The 13,765-nt window shown below is 45.0% G+C and overlaps 1 protein-coding gene across 6 annotated transcripts in view; it reads left to right on the forward strand.

The window, feature by feature from the left end:
* Positions 1-13,765, forward strand: part of LOC122400846 (protein outspread) — a 211,008-nt gene that overhangs the window by 56,262 nt on the left and 140,981 nt on the right. The gene's annotated exons all lie outside the window — the stretch shown is intronic.

Consider the following 13,765-nt stretch of genomic DNA (forward strand, 5'->3'; position numbering starts at 1 on the left):
TGGAGATCGGAAATGCTACGCCGTGCCCATCGATCACTTCCGTTCCGACGCCTCGGGGCGCGCGCGGCGCGTTATCGACAGTCTATGATCGGCAGATCGTGTTACAAGATCGATCGAACCGCGCAATTTTCTCATTATCGAGAAAGCGAGGATAAGCGTGCAGAGCCCTGGTATCTTCCGCGCCGTCGACGCGCTGAAACGATACCTTTTTTTACGATTCCCGCCCCGTGCGCGATCATTCTTTCTATTAAGCCGACTCTCTTTCTTTCTCGTATTGCATCGTACGCGAAAACGTGACTCGTGAAATGTAAACAGTTCCCGTCGATCGTCCGGTTTTTCTTCTTGTTTTATATTTACGACCACGAACGGATCCCGTTCCTTTCTAAACTTTCTCCCGCGAGCGACGTACGAGATCCTTTAACGCGCTTCGTATCCGATTTTTATCCCCCTCCCTCCCTATCACGCGCGGATCGATAAGAACGAACCAACGATTTCGAAGTTAAATTCACGGCGGTCCAACTGGTAGCTTCGATCCGTTTCAACCAGATGTTTGGAGACGCGTGGAAAATTTTTGGAGCGTCGACGGTCGAGTTGGGTCCTCGAAAAATCGAGATTCGAATCGGAGGCATAGAGAAATCAATTCGTCGACTTGAACGGTGGAAACGATCTAGTCGGGAATATCGTGGTTGGTAAGCATTTTGCGATTCATTTGACGTCGCGTTGCACAGGCTGCGGGGTGCGAATTGAAACGATCGATTATCGAATCCCGTGTCTTTCTTTGAAGACGCGAGTCCACGGTGCGCCGACGAGAAACGCACGAGTAGAAAGCGGTTTCATGGATGACCGTGTTTGGCCTCGATCAACAGACTCTCCCTTGATTTTCTATGACAGCTGCGACCGGGCTTCCGTGAGTTTTTCTCGCGTACACGAAGAATCGGGGATTCCTCTTCCGGTTGCCCGGCCTCGGCTCTTCCGAGACGCGCTTTCGTTCGACCGTCGACACGCTTAATATTAAATTCAATTTCACATAGAACTCGATCGATATTCGTGCGATTTTATTCTACGATCTTCCGCCTCGGTATCGAGTTTCCAGAACCCTTTTCAGCTTTCGGAAACGAAGAAAGTTTGGCATCCAGCGTGCGTAGAAGCCAGATAAAATCAAAGGAGGTAAAATTCTTCCAAGGGTACGATGCAGATCGTACTTTCAGAGGTGTAGAATGCAAACGGTGGAACAAGCAACCGTTATTCCTGAATAAACCACAGAAGTGTACAGATACACGCAATAAGAAAGATAAAAAATTATGTTCTCCCGGGGAAAGGTCTCTAAATCTTCGAATTATCTTCGAGCCATAAAACCTTATCGCCGCAGCGTCTGGCCACGGAAAGATTGTTAGCAATAACTTCTTAAGGAAGCATTTCGGGGCGTAAGTTTACTGGAACTCTTTTAGTGCGTTGCATTTCCTATTAGATCCCGAGTCATTTAGTTTGAAGATCCTTCGTGCAACGCCCTCGAACCTCATCGAATAACTTTTCAAAACTAAGAAAATTCATGATCGCTTGCAACGATAACAGTGTTTAACTTATCAGAATACACAGAAATGACACAGAGGAGAAGTTATTCATCGTCGATTTCGAAATTAAAATCAACTTGAACCAATAACTCTGTTCGATTATCTTTTATTAATTTTTTATTCTTTCCGAAGTAAACAACAAAGAATGCTGGTAAAAAAGCTGCGTTGCGTGTTTTTCGTCACCCGAATTTGCATTTATTCGAACCGTGAGACGTTCCAACGGAGATGGGATTGAATAAATTTTAAATTTGAAGATTCAGCCGATGTGGAACCCGCGAGGTCCTCGACGCGATTAATTTCGGTTGTTCGCGGCCAAAGTGGATCGGGCGTAAAACGCCGTCCAGCCAATTATACAGGGTCGCAGTTGTTTCGAGAATTAGTCGTAAATCACGGTATGGACGGTTGCAAATAATAAACGGAGATCGAGGATCGTAAAATCGATAAATAAGCGTCCCGTGGCGGCGAGGAACGCGGAAGGGAGCGCGAATCGAGGAACGAGAGCTCGGGGCACCATTGTCGTTCCTCCATCGGGACTATCATCGAAATTACATCGAGCGAGACGCGAGCCCGTAAATCTCGGCCGTTTCATCGCAAGACGCCGGAGAAAGTGAATAATTAGAAGGCGCCTTAAGGCCTTAAAGGCCTTTAAAGATCGAGCGACGCGAACGGTGCGTAACAGATGTCGCCGCGTGGTACCGACTCCTTAATTAAGCGGACCTTGTTAATTCACGCGTGATTTTCACTCTGCCCTCGTTGGCAACGGCGGTGCACCATCGATTAGGCGCGTTGTTTCCGGGGTCCTTCGAGTTCGAGGGACCTGCTCGCGCGTGAAACTCAATGTTCGGATGGGTAAATATTGCTGTAACGCGGTTCCCCGTCGACTCGCCGAGCTTCCATCGTTACACGGTTCGTTACGAAAGTCGTGAAAGCTTGTCCAGGGGAGTTACCGAAATGCAAAAATGGCCGTAACTCGGGAACGAGGTCGCATAGGACGTTCATGAATTACGATCGAACGTACAAGTGCGCGTTGCTCGATTTTTTCTGCCCCTCGGATACCTTGTACGCGGGTTCGGCCAGTATCGAACAGCGTTTCGTTTGATTTATAAGATTTCGATCTGAAATCGTAATGCTAAAGTCATGTTAAATATGGGAGCAGCAAATCCACGATGCCGCGGCGAGTGCGTGCGCAATAAAATAAACGAACGTTCCGTTGGTCGGTTGCATTTGTGTCGTCGTAATGCCCCGAGCGATAAGGAGCAACGACTCCGCCGATAAGGCGCCCGTAACCTGGTCGTTTAAAACGCTTTTCGTTGCATAATCGTATATAATTAAGCGCGAGTCGCGAATTGACGGTTTCGTGAAAACGACCGCGCAACGGTAATAAATTCTATCCGCGAAAAACGGTTAAATAATATTGTCGCTCAGATAGCTATCGACCGATAAATGCGTTTAGAGATAATATTTGCTCGGAGAACACAACCGTATTTATTAGAAACGGGTTTCGATTACTTTTAATCTATCGACAAATTTTTGGAACGAAAGTGTATTTAAATATATTTACATAATAGTGGTGCTTAATCGGTATATACTAATAGCTTCTAAAATACGGTAAGCTAGGCGTACGAAAATTAACATCTTTAATAAATCGTTCCCAGTCGGATTTCACAGATCCAACGATCAGGTCTGAGTATATTCAGAGATGATGAGAATTTGTATTTCTCAATTTTTGCACGAATCATTTTTCGCTCCGGAATCGTGCACGGCAGATTTATTACCTGTCCGCGTCTGACTGACGGCGATTAGTTGCATAACAATAGTGACACAGCATATGTACGCGTCGAAAAACGAAGTCTGCGAAATCAGCATGTACGACTCGTTGCGTGGCTTCGATGTCAAAGCGACCGAAATTTGTTGATACGTGTCGCGATGTTTGGCTAAACGATTCTCGGTGATTGTTTCGTCGCGTTGCACCTTGGACTCAGAACGAAAATGTCTGGTTAACGTGTAAATCAATACCGCTTCTGGCCAAACATTTGTACGATTATGGTTCGTTAATTCCTTTCTTCGCGGAAATGAAAAAAAGTTCGCAAACGTGTACAATAATATTATACTAATTTTACTTGCGTTAAAATAAAGTGGTCAGGTATATTTTGCTTATTTATCTTATAAAATTGGTAGTTTAATATCGTGAGACCGAATCTACGCTACGCGATGGTTAAACAACAACGATCGGGATACGTTAACGCGGGTTGTTTCTTTTGGAAACGTTGCGTTGTTAAGCACACAGTCATTTTATTGCACAATCAGCATACACACGCATGGTTTATTGCGTAACCGAGCATACCTCATTGTTAGCCCGGCTCTTTGTAACCGAGAAAACAGTCTTATCAGGTGAAGAAAGAACGAGCACTTTCCTTTTGTCGGCTGACCTCATCCCACGCGAGGCATACACTACTGTCATAATAGAATTTATGTTTTATTAAGCTTGGACCATTACCCGACTTGGTGCCGTTCTAAACTCTCGTTTGCACTAGGTTTGCGTACGATCAGCGTATCTAGCGTTTAATCTAGCCTGAGCCAACTTCTGCGTGGTCCAAGATCTATTAGATCCGCGGAAAAGTACTCTAGGTCTCGGTAGAAACGGACAAAATTTTATACGAACAACAGATTCGTACGAATAAATACTTGTTTATTTTGTAGTCATTGTTTGTAGAATATACTGTCATATTTTGATCGATAAAACTTGGAACGTCCTGCGTAGGAGCTACGAGGACTACTAAATGTACCTAGGATGCTTTGGTCCAGGTTGTTCCACGCTCGGATCACGCAAAGTTGAGGCTAAACTAAGCCGAGCCCCTCTCGGTTTAGGCTATTTTCGATCTGGGTTACGCTCGGCCCCCAGTCACGTTCGGTTTCAGGGCGTAATACATAATTTCCATTATTTCCCGTCGATCGAAACTCTCCGGTGGTCTCGAAAGCCGCGTTTGCCCCAACTTTTCGTCGTAGACAGGATGTCAATCAAGTTCAAACAACTTCCGAACGACTAATTTTGCTCGAACGATTTTGATGCTCTCAATCGTAGTCGATTAAACATTGTCAAATCATAATCAAGCTATTAAACTTAGAATCTACTTGTACAAAATAATTGTTACGTACATAAAAAGTCGAGATATCGAGCAACGAAATAGTTCAGAAGTCCGTTTGACCGTTCAGGTGAATAAACATTTAATTATCAGAAATACCGTCTAGCCAAACAAGGTAATATATTATTTTAACGATCGTTTCTCGAAGATTTTATTCGAACAAATGTACCGAGCTCGGTGGAAACGAAGCAGAAGACGGCTCATCGACGAGTTTCTAGGACGATCGAACCGCGACCCGATCGAATTTAATTCTCGCGCGGTTGCGCCATGCCCTCCTTTAATTACCCAATTAACGCGTGCACCGCCTTAATTTGTTGCCGCGAACGAAACCGGCCCGAATCGCGTCCGGGGAATTCGCGCGCGAAGATATTTTCCCAGACGCGGAGCGTGAAACGCGCGAGCACGCGGAAAGAGGGGGGGGAGGGAAAGAGGGAAGAAATTGGCACACTCTAATGAACCTCCTCGTCGCTCCGGAAAAAATCGAGGCCGACCAACGCGCAAAATTCCGCGAATGACGTTAATTTGCATCATAATGGCCGACCGGACGCTGCCTTGTCCCTTTCTTTGCCCCCTCTCCTTCGTTTTCTTTTTCGTACAACGTCCCCGTTTTCGCGGAAAAATAAGTAGCGCGGCTCTAATGTTATGCTTTCACTGGCTGGCCAAGATCAAGGCTAGCCACAATGGAACCACGATGCATGCCCGCGAATAATCATATTAATTTCGACCGGGGAATCTGGAGCGCGACGCGACCACCGCCATTTTCGTCGCTACGCTCGCGAAATTTCAGATTTTTGTTGTTTGTTCCGTGGTAAACAGCAATTATGCCAACATCGTTCTTTATTTTTTAATAATATTTTCTTATCGTTGTAAAGTTCCACGCAATTCGAGCCTCGTCTTTCCCAATTGTATTCTCCTTTTACGTGACATAATTTTATAATTTATCGCGTAGCGATTTTCAATAGCAAAGAGAATGGCGCAACTCGACGAGCCACGCGTAATAACCCGAAATTGTTGTCGTTTTTCCCACTGTAACGTCTCCTTAAAGTTTGACGAGTCGTGAAACCGGGGTAAAAAATGGTTTCGAGGCGAGCGTTTATTCGCGAGCGATCCGATCGGAGATCGCGTTTTCAACGCCGCGTCGCTGGAAAGAAACGAGAAACAGCCCCGGTCGATGTTATTCCTCTTTCCACGTGATATCTAAATTGCCGCGCGATCTCCGGCGCAAGAACAGGTATTTCTTTTTATCGTAAACGTACGCGAGCCGTCGAGCGAGCGAAATTACTCGCATCACGCGAAATCGTCGGCAATTCCGCGGGGATTATCCGGGGCGAAAGGGCGGTTCTTCGACGTGGCTGCGCGCCAGCGGTATCAAAGAAGTTTACGAGTTTTTAATTGAACAATATTGAATGAAGACAAGTCTTCGAGCCCTTACGAGTTCTTGTTAAACATCCACGTAGATGGAAGGAGCATCGTGCATCTATCTACCGAGGCTTTAACGAGCGCGTCTTCGCCGTTACGACGACGACGACGACGAGGCCTCGTGCGAGCCCGGCTTAAGGCCCGCTTCTTGCAAAATGCATTTGCTTACGGCTCGTTCCCCCGTACAATGCTGTTCAAAAGTTCGTACGCTGATCGGTAATACCTTGTTCCAACGATTGGACTTCGAAACAGGTAGATAGATTTATTTACGACGCACGTTCGAGTATTTTCAATTTTTTCAAATCTACCCGATTCTTTGATCGAATTAGTAGATTGCGTTGGAAGATACTTTTGTTGTCAATAACGAGTATCTCTGTTAATTTTTTTTTTAGTTGCACGAGAAATTTAGTAACTGTCTCAAGATTTTTGAGCGCCAGTGTACGCCCGTATAAAACGGCGCATTATTCGCGAGTTATGCCGCGTACGCACGTCGCCGATTCTTTTTTTACCTCTTTCCTTTGTGAGCAGCCTCTTAAAGCCTTACGGCGGCCCTTCCTGCACGCGTCGTTCCTTTCTCTTCGTTTTTTCTACTTATTTTATTTTATTCTCTTCGTCGCCTCGGCGTCCCGGGACGCGCGTCACATGCAAATGCTGTTTTACGTCGGTCTACCGACGCGCTATCTAATCGATTCGTTTCAATATTTATTTTTTTAAACTAACTCAAACTCTATTCGCGCGAAATATGTATTGCTTCGTGACGCATTCTCACCGAAGGGATTTCAAATTTCGTCCTGACGTGAAGAATTTTTCTTCAAATTTCATCGATAGCTTCTTAGGATTCGCTATAAAAATAATGAAAAATACAAGGTTCACTCTTTGAAAAATTAGTCCTATAAATACTTATCTTGAAATCGTACGATTGTGGGACTAAAATGGAGGAAGATGCAGCGACGAAAAAATAACTATGCACAGGTAGGAATTCCCTTTCACCGGGGGGCGGCGTCAAAAAATGTAATCGAGTTACGTAAATCGAGCGAGAGAAAAATTGTAAATGAAACGATGTTGCATTAAGGTAACATACGTTCCTAATGGGTCGAAGAACCGTCGATCGTCGTCGAAACAAATGACTAACAAAACTCTGGTAAAGTGGGCGCACGGGTAACCAGCTTAGATAGAATACCGTGGAACAGTCGGCACGTAGCTCCAATCAAAACTGCTTTCTCTCCGTGGCCCGGAGGTTGGCATTACTGACCCGAGCGGCGCGTTCCAGAGATTGATTGCCTTATCGATAATTAGCCTGGCACGACGAGCGTGCCGGACCTTTGTTTCGCTTTCTGACCCTACGCCGCCTTCGATACGACTCCCGCGACTCCGAGGAATTCGAATCTGTGACGTGGAGATCGAACAGTCTTCGGGAAAATTAATTTCCATTCGCCCATCGAACGCCCAATCTCTGGTTCTTGAGATTCTTTCACTGTTTCGAGAATTTAAATTCTGTTTATTTTCGATGAAAAATAATAGTGCATGTCTGTGCAACCGAATACGAGACACACGTGTAAAAAATTTAAGGTCCTGGGAATCGTAAATTTAGCCCTTTCGGCCCGGAACACCATGGAATGAAAAATGAGTCGGGAAAGCCAGATATTAGCCAACGTGCCATCAATTTCGTTACACGGGTGCAGGAGGCGACGCCATTTATCAGTCGCGGAGTTAGCAGTTTCTACGGATACTTGTGTCCGGGCAAGGATAAAGCCAGTTTCTGCGTCTTCCGATGATGGAAAGCGAAACGAAGGCGAGGCAGTCCCGCGCACAAACTCCAACCATAATCGGAAACTCGACGCTGGTTACCGGAAAATTCAGTGAAAACGAACGGTAACACCTTTATCGCCCATTCTTTCCGAACGAAAATATTTCTCGAAGAAATTACGGTCGTGACTCGTTTGAAAAGTTTATCGAGAGACTTTCATTTTATCTGGTTTTTAGTATTTTATTCTGAATACGAAAGTATTATGATATCGATCTGTAATGCATCGGAATAAAGTAATTTATACAATATCACAGAGTATGAGACTTAAGAGAAATTTTGTGTACGATCGATTTGATATCCCGGCGTGCTAATTGAAACTCCGTTACTTTCTCTGGAAATTGTGCATTGGAGAGCCCAATGTAAAAGTGGTGAACGGAGAATGAATTCAGCAACCGTAAAATCAGCGTACATAACTGACAAACGGTGGATAAATTCAGTTTGCCGCTCATTGGGCATTCAAATCCTTCGCAGTGCCTCCGTGAATGATTGGCTTCCTTAAACGATCATTTTAAATTTACATAATTAGACAAGAGTGAAATTTCACGTTTTCTCCTGCGATTTCAGCTCGGATCGCTCGCATTATGCGTCGTCTACAAGCTGTGAAAATCCATTAATAGAAAAGCGAGGATGACCAGCAGAAATATAGTTTACACCATTGTATATTTAATTTTATCTCGGCCATTAAAGAATTGAGAAACCAACGGGTAAATAATAAACGATCGAACGCAAATGGTGACAGTCCCGACGAACAAAAATTACCAAGCGCGTCGCGAAAGAGAAAAATAAATCTGAAAAAATGCGCGTTATATTATAAATTAATATAAGGAAGCGGTATCGCGAGTAACATCGACAAACAAAAAATTTGGACCGTATCATTTCGGGCCCGGGCGTAATTGAGGGTCAATAATCTACGAAAAAAATCGAGTCTTGCGATCCGGGGATACAGGTTCCCGCAAATGGGATCCACGCGATCGATCGTCGGTTCGAATAGCCCGTATTTAAGTAAAGGGAATCGGGCCTGACAAGTACGGCGGAGCGTGCAACATGCCCGTTGATTATCGTGTACGGAAAAATGAGGTCAGAGATGATCCTTCTCTCTTGGAACATGTCGAAACGCGCGGATCGCGTGATGGGCTCATAGTTATGATCGTATCGAGACACACTCCTAATTTACGAGTCGAGTGCCCGGAGAAATTTCAGTTTCCTTCTATTCGAATTATGATTTCGCGTACGGCGAGAAAGTACGAGAAAACCGCGCGTAACAACGGCGTGGAAAGATTTTTTTTTTGGATAAGAAACGATACCGTTCGGTAAATCTCGAAGCGATCGATGCAACGGCGAAGATACGATCGCGAACGACGGTCAGGAAATGTTGCAACGATGGCTGACGAATACCTCGAATGCCTCAAACGCGTTCGAGTTCCGTGGATCATCGAGATAACTTTACAGCTCTCCTTTTACAAGCGCGTTAATACGATTGATAGGCAGCCACGATTGGTACGATTAGCGCCATTATTTAACCCGTGACACTATCAAGCTCGTTGCTCCAGTTCCCGTCCACGTGGGTCGACGAGATATTATCCCACACGCGCGATTAAGTTTTCACGGCGCGTCGATCCCGGCTCTCGCGACCCTAGATCCCCCGGTGTTTATTGTCGCGATCGACATAATTTTATGCGAACACCCGTTTCACCCGGAGATAACCGTGCCTTAATTAGAACTATATAACGCGACATTTCACCTTTCGACTTGCGAACAAGGCCTATAAACGTAGAGTTAATCAGTCGACTGCGTCCAGCAAATATACAGTGTCTATCCTGGCAAACATAAGGGATAAAATCTGTTCGTTCGAGACTTTGTTTTCGAGATAATTTAAAAGTTTGTCTGTCCAATACTCACTGTTTCTATTTCCAGTGAAATTTAAATCGTACTATACAGGGTGTTTGGTCACCACTGGAAAAAATTTTAATGAGAGATACTAAAGGGCAAAATAATCGGGAAATCGATAAAACTGGTGCAGTAGTGTTCCAATTATCCGGCACCCGGTGATCCAAATAATTATAATAGGTGGACAAATTTTTCGGTTAAATTAAGAAATTTCAAATCGTTCTAAAAAAATTATTTTTAGTTGTGGGGGTCTATTACAATCATTATTGGCAAATAAACTTACCCCCGAAATCCTATCCACTTTCGAGAAAAAAGTCGTAGGTGGTCAAATTTTTTGGCGAAAAAAAAATTTCAAATCGTTCCGGAAAAATTATTTTTTGTTGCAGGGGTCAACTACAATCATTTTTGGTGAATACGCATACCCTCGAAATCCTACGCACTTTCGAGAAAAAAATTCAGGAAGGTGGGCAAATTTTTCGACAAAATTAAACAATTTCAAATCGTCCTGGAAAAATTATCTTTGGTTGTGGGGGTTAATTATAATTATTTTTGGTGAATAGACATGCCCCCGAAATCCAACGCACTTCCGAGAAAAAAATTCTTTACCGAAAATACAATGTCTGACTGACACTGTCCGACTCCCCTGAAATTTCATGCGTATGTTTAAAACGTCATAACTCCTGAACGGATTGGAGGATTTTAATGTTTGAAAATGCAAACAACGCGTATTTTTGTGAAGAATATTTTAGAATTTTCCAAGAATACTCGAAAAGTTATTTCTTAACGAGAACTGTTAATTTAAATATTTCATTCTAATTTTTTGTTCGACGAACAACTGATAAGCTGTTGTTTATCTGTTATCGGTGATTAAACATTTTTATCCGTCGAGGAATTTTGAGGCTTGCACGAGCGACAAGGGATCGTGAGTCGCGATTTGTCGTAGGAGTCGTGCACGGCGATATTTGTAGGACGGGGACGCGGGTTGGTCATTATCGGGGCAACGATCTCTGGAAAGTGAAAATGTCGAGCGTTCTCTAAGCCAATTATGAGGACTTTATTCATCTGCACGGCTTCGCGCAACGGGTCGTGTGCCCCGGCGGACAATGGGATTACTCGAATCACCGATCCACCGGTCGACGATCGATTCTTTGATACATTAAACATCGCCGGCTCGCACGGATTATGTTTCTACGGGGATCCGTTTATCCCCGTTTGCTCGATACTATCTAAAAATATTCTGTCGCGTTTACGAGATCGCGTTGCTCGCTCGAGAGTCATGCCTGAAACGAATTCCCTTTCGACACGGTTTCTGCGAAGGACGGATTCGGCTGCGAGAGGCTCAGTGTCTGCATCCAGCGTTCACACTGACGATACGTGTAAAAAATAGATCGACACTTTTTTGTCGTTGGTCCTTCCTTGCAGCTCGTTCATTTTCGAACAATAATTCAGAAGCGGCGACTATGAATCAAAGATTCTCCGAACATTTACCAGTTTTTACTGAGAGCTGGTATCCCGAAGGAAAGCGTAGGTTTCGCCAGATGCGTCTGAATCGTTGCAATCGGACCAAATCGACCGAAAACGAAAGCTGCCCCGGTATTAAAGTATCCGTGGCGTTCGTTGGACATTTCCCAACGAAGCCTTGGAGCGGTTCTAAGCAACGCGAAGATATAGGCAGGGAACGAACACGACAGAACTTTCCGATAGGCCTGGCGATTTATAAAACGTTTCGCTGGTCTTTTTCTAGGCCCGAGTCTCGAGGCCCGTGAATCATGATTCTCGATTCTTAATGGGACACGGTCTCGCGCAGTTTCTGTTTCGTCGAGAATGGTCATGTTTGGTCGAGAACTCTTTCGCCAAGGTTGTACTCGCCAGGACACCGCCTAGTCGTTCGCGAAACGCTCTCGCGTTAAAGCGGCGACTATTTGGCCGCGGCAAAATGCCCACAATGTTGGTACACGGAGTGTGTGTCGTGACTTCATCGTCTGGTACCTCGATGCCGCCTATTGTTCTATGAATAGAGCTCGCCTATCTCCTCCGTTTACTCTATCCTATCCTTCTCTTCGTCCACCTTTCACCGTGGAACCTGGAAACGTTTTCGACCGGACGCACCGTGTCCCGAAAATTCACTTTTCCCGCGTCGACGTTTAACGGGAGAAAATAAAAATTGAAATTTGACAAAGTCCTGGTGTATTTTCGTGAATCGAGAAGGGAGCAGGCTCCTTTTCCCGAGCGTAGTCGCGTATAAAATGTCAAGACACGCGAGCCCCCGGCATCCACCGCGAGGAAAGAAGATCGAATCTGATCTGCGGTAATTCGATCGTGAAAAGAAGGAGACAAACAGGAGTCGACGGGGCGGTGTAGTTTCCCGCGACGCTTTGTCGTGAAATTCTTCGAGTAAATTACCACGCGTTCGTCGAATTCCACGATCTCCGTGTTCCCTCGAGCCACGTTTTTTGGCGATAAAAATTAATTTAACAAACGCGATCAAACCGCGAAGGAATCGAGCTAAGAAGATAAACACCTGTCGCTTTCAGAATTTGTTGCATCCAAGAACCGTTAAAGACAGTAAATTTAGATAGGATTATTAAATTGTACAAAAGTAAATACCACGACGAGTCGTGGGTACGTCTCGTGGACAATTCGAGGGGCCTGGTAGCGAACGCGCGAAATAACTCGGCAGAAATATCGTTGCACAATCGAAGTTTCTGTTGGGTAACTGACTCTCTTCGTTAATACGACACGATGGCGTTGCTCGGTACTGGGTGACTAGTTCGATCGGTAATTCGAGCCGGGAGAAGTGGCAAGAAGACCCGGAAGAGCGCAAGAAGAAAACCTTCGTAACAGGGCAGGAGGATCGGCTCCGCGGTGAATGGTGTACGATGCGATATTATCTCTTTGTTGCATCGCGGGTTGGGGTTAGACCTTATAAAGGATTTCCAGAAAACGCGACCGCACGATCGCGCCATCGATTATCGCAAAACCGATTTCAGCCTCGTAATTTACCCGAAAAAATCGCAACAACGATCGTCGAAACTTGGTATTAAATAATTCTAAACGGTTTGGTTATCGATTAACGCGTGTCTATAAATCTTCACAACATTGTTATTTAAAAATTTATAATACAGCACATCCGTTTCAAATAGTCTATTTTGTAATTTTGAAGCGTCCCACTTTGGGAAAACTTGGTTCCTGATCAACAAAGATGATTTGCAAAGAGTGGCTGGTTGGTCCATGGGAAAGGGGGGTAGAGCGACGAGGGGCAAAGAAAAGTTGTCGGAGAGCGTGTGAAAGCGTTTGGTCGCGAAAAAGATCGAAGATCGACGATTCCTGCGATACGCTCGGCGTACGTTTCGCTCGGCTACGCGTCAGCGGGTCGCGGGAGGACAATAAAAAGGACACGCGCCGATGGAAATGCCGAGAGCCACGGTAGTCGTAATTGTCCGTTTCTCGAATTATCGGCGCCGCTCGATCTCGATCGCCGTTTCAGGCCTTGATCGCATGCGATCCGTCGACGTGCGCGCGCAGGACGATCGCGGTCGTTCGCTGCTCCGCCGTCGATTTACGAACTCGATCGACGCGAACCGTAAGGATAAACCGTTGGAAAGCCTCTCCCGTGAGAGACTTTGATACCTCGCGAACGGTTGCTCGGGCTCGATCGAGTTTTTTCCGCGGGAATGTTCGCGAAACTGGGAAATCGACTCCAACAACATCGTGGATCATTTTACCCCATGCGTTGATAATATGACGGAATCGTGTCCTAGTCACTCAATATAAAATTTTAAAAGTCGAATTTCCAATTTATACCCGTGTACAGAAATAAAAAAAACAAAGTGTAATTATCGAGTCAAGCAGAGAACAACGAAAACTAGGTCTCGAGTGGCTCCCGATACCTCGTAACGAGAGAAAAGGAAAGAGAAAAGACCATTCCTGAGTAAATT

The sequence above is a fragment of the Colletes gigas genome, unplaced genomic scaffold (genome assembly GCF_013123115.1).
Source record: "Colletes gigas isolate AHSC1104 unplaced genomic scaffold, ASM1312311v1 Colletes_gigas_Sc00020, whole genome shotgun sequence".
Taxonomy (NCBI): domain Eukaryota; kingdom Metazoa; phylum Arthropoda; class Insecta; order Hymenoptera; family Colletidae; genus Colletes; species Colletes gigas.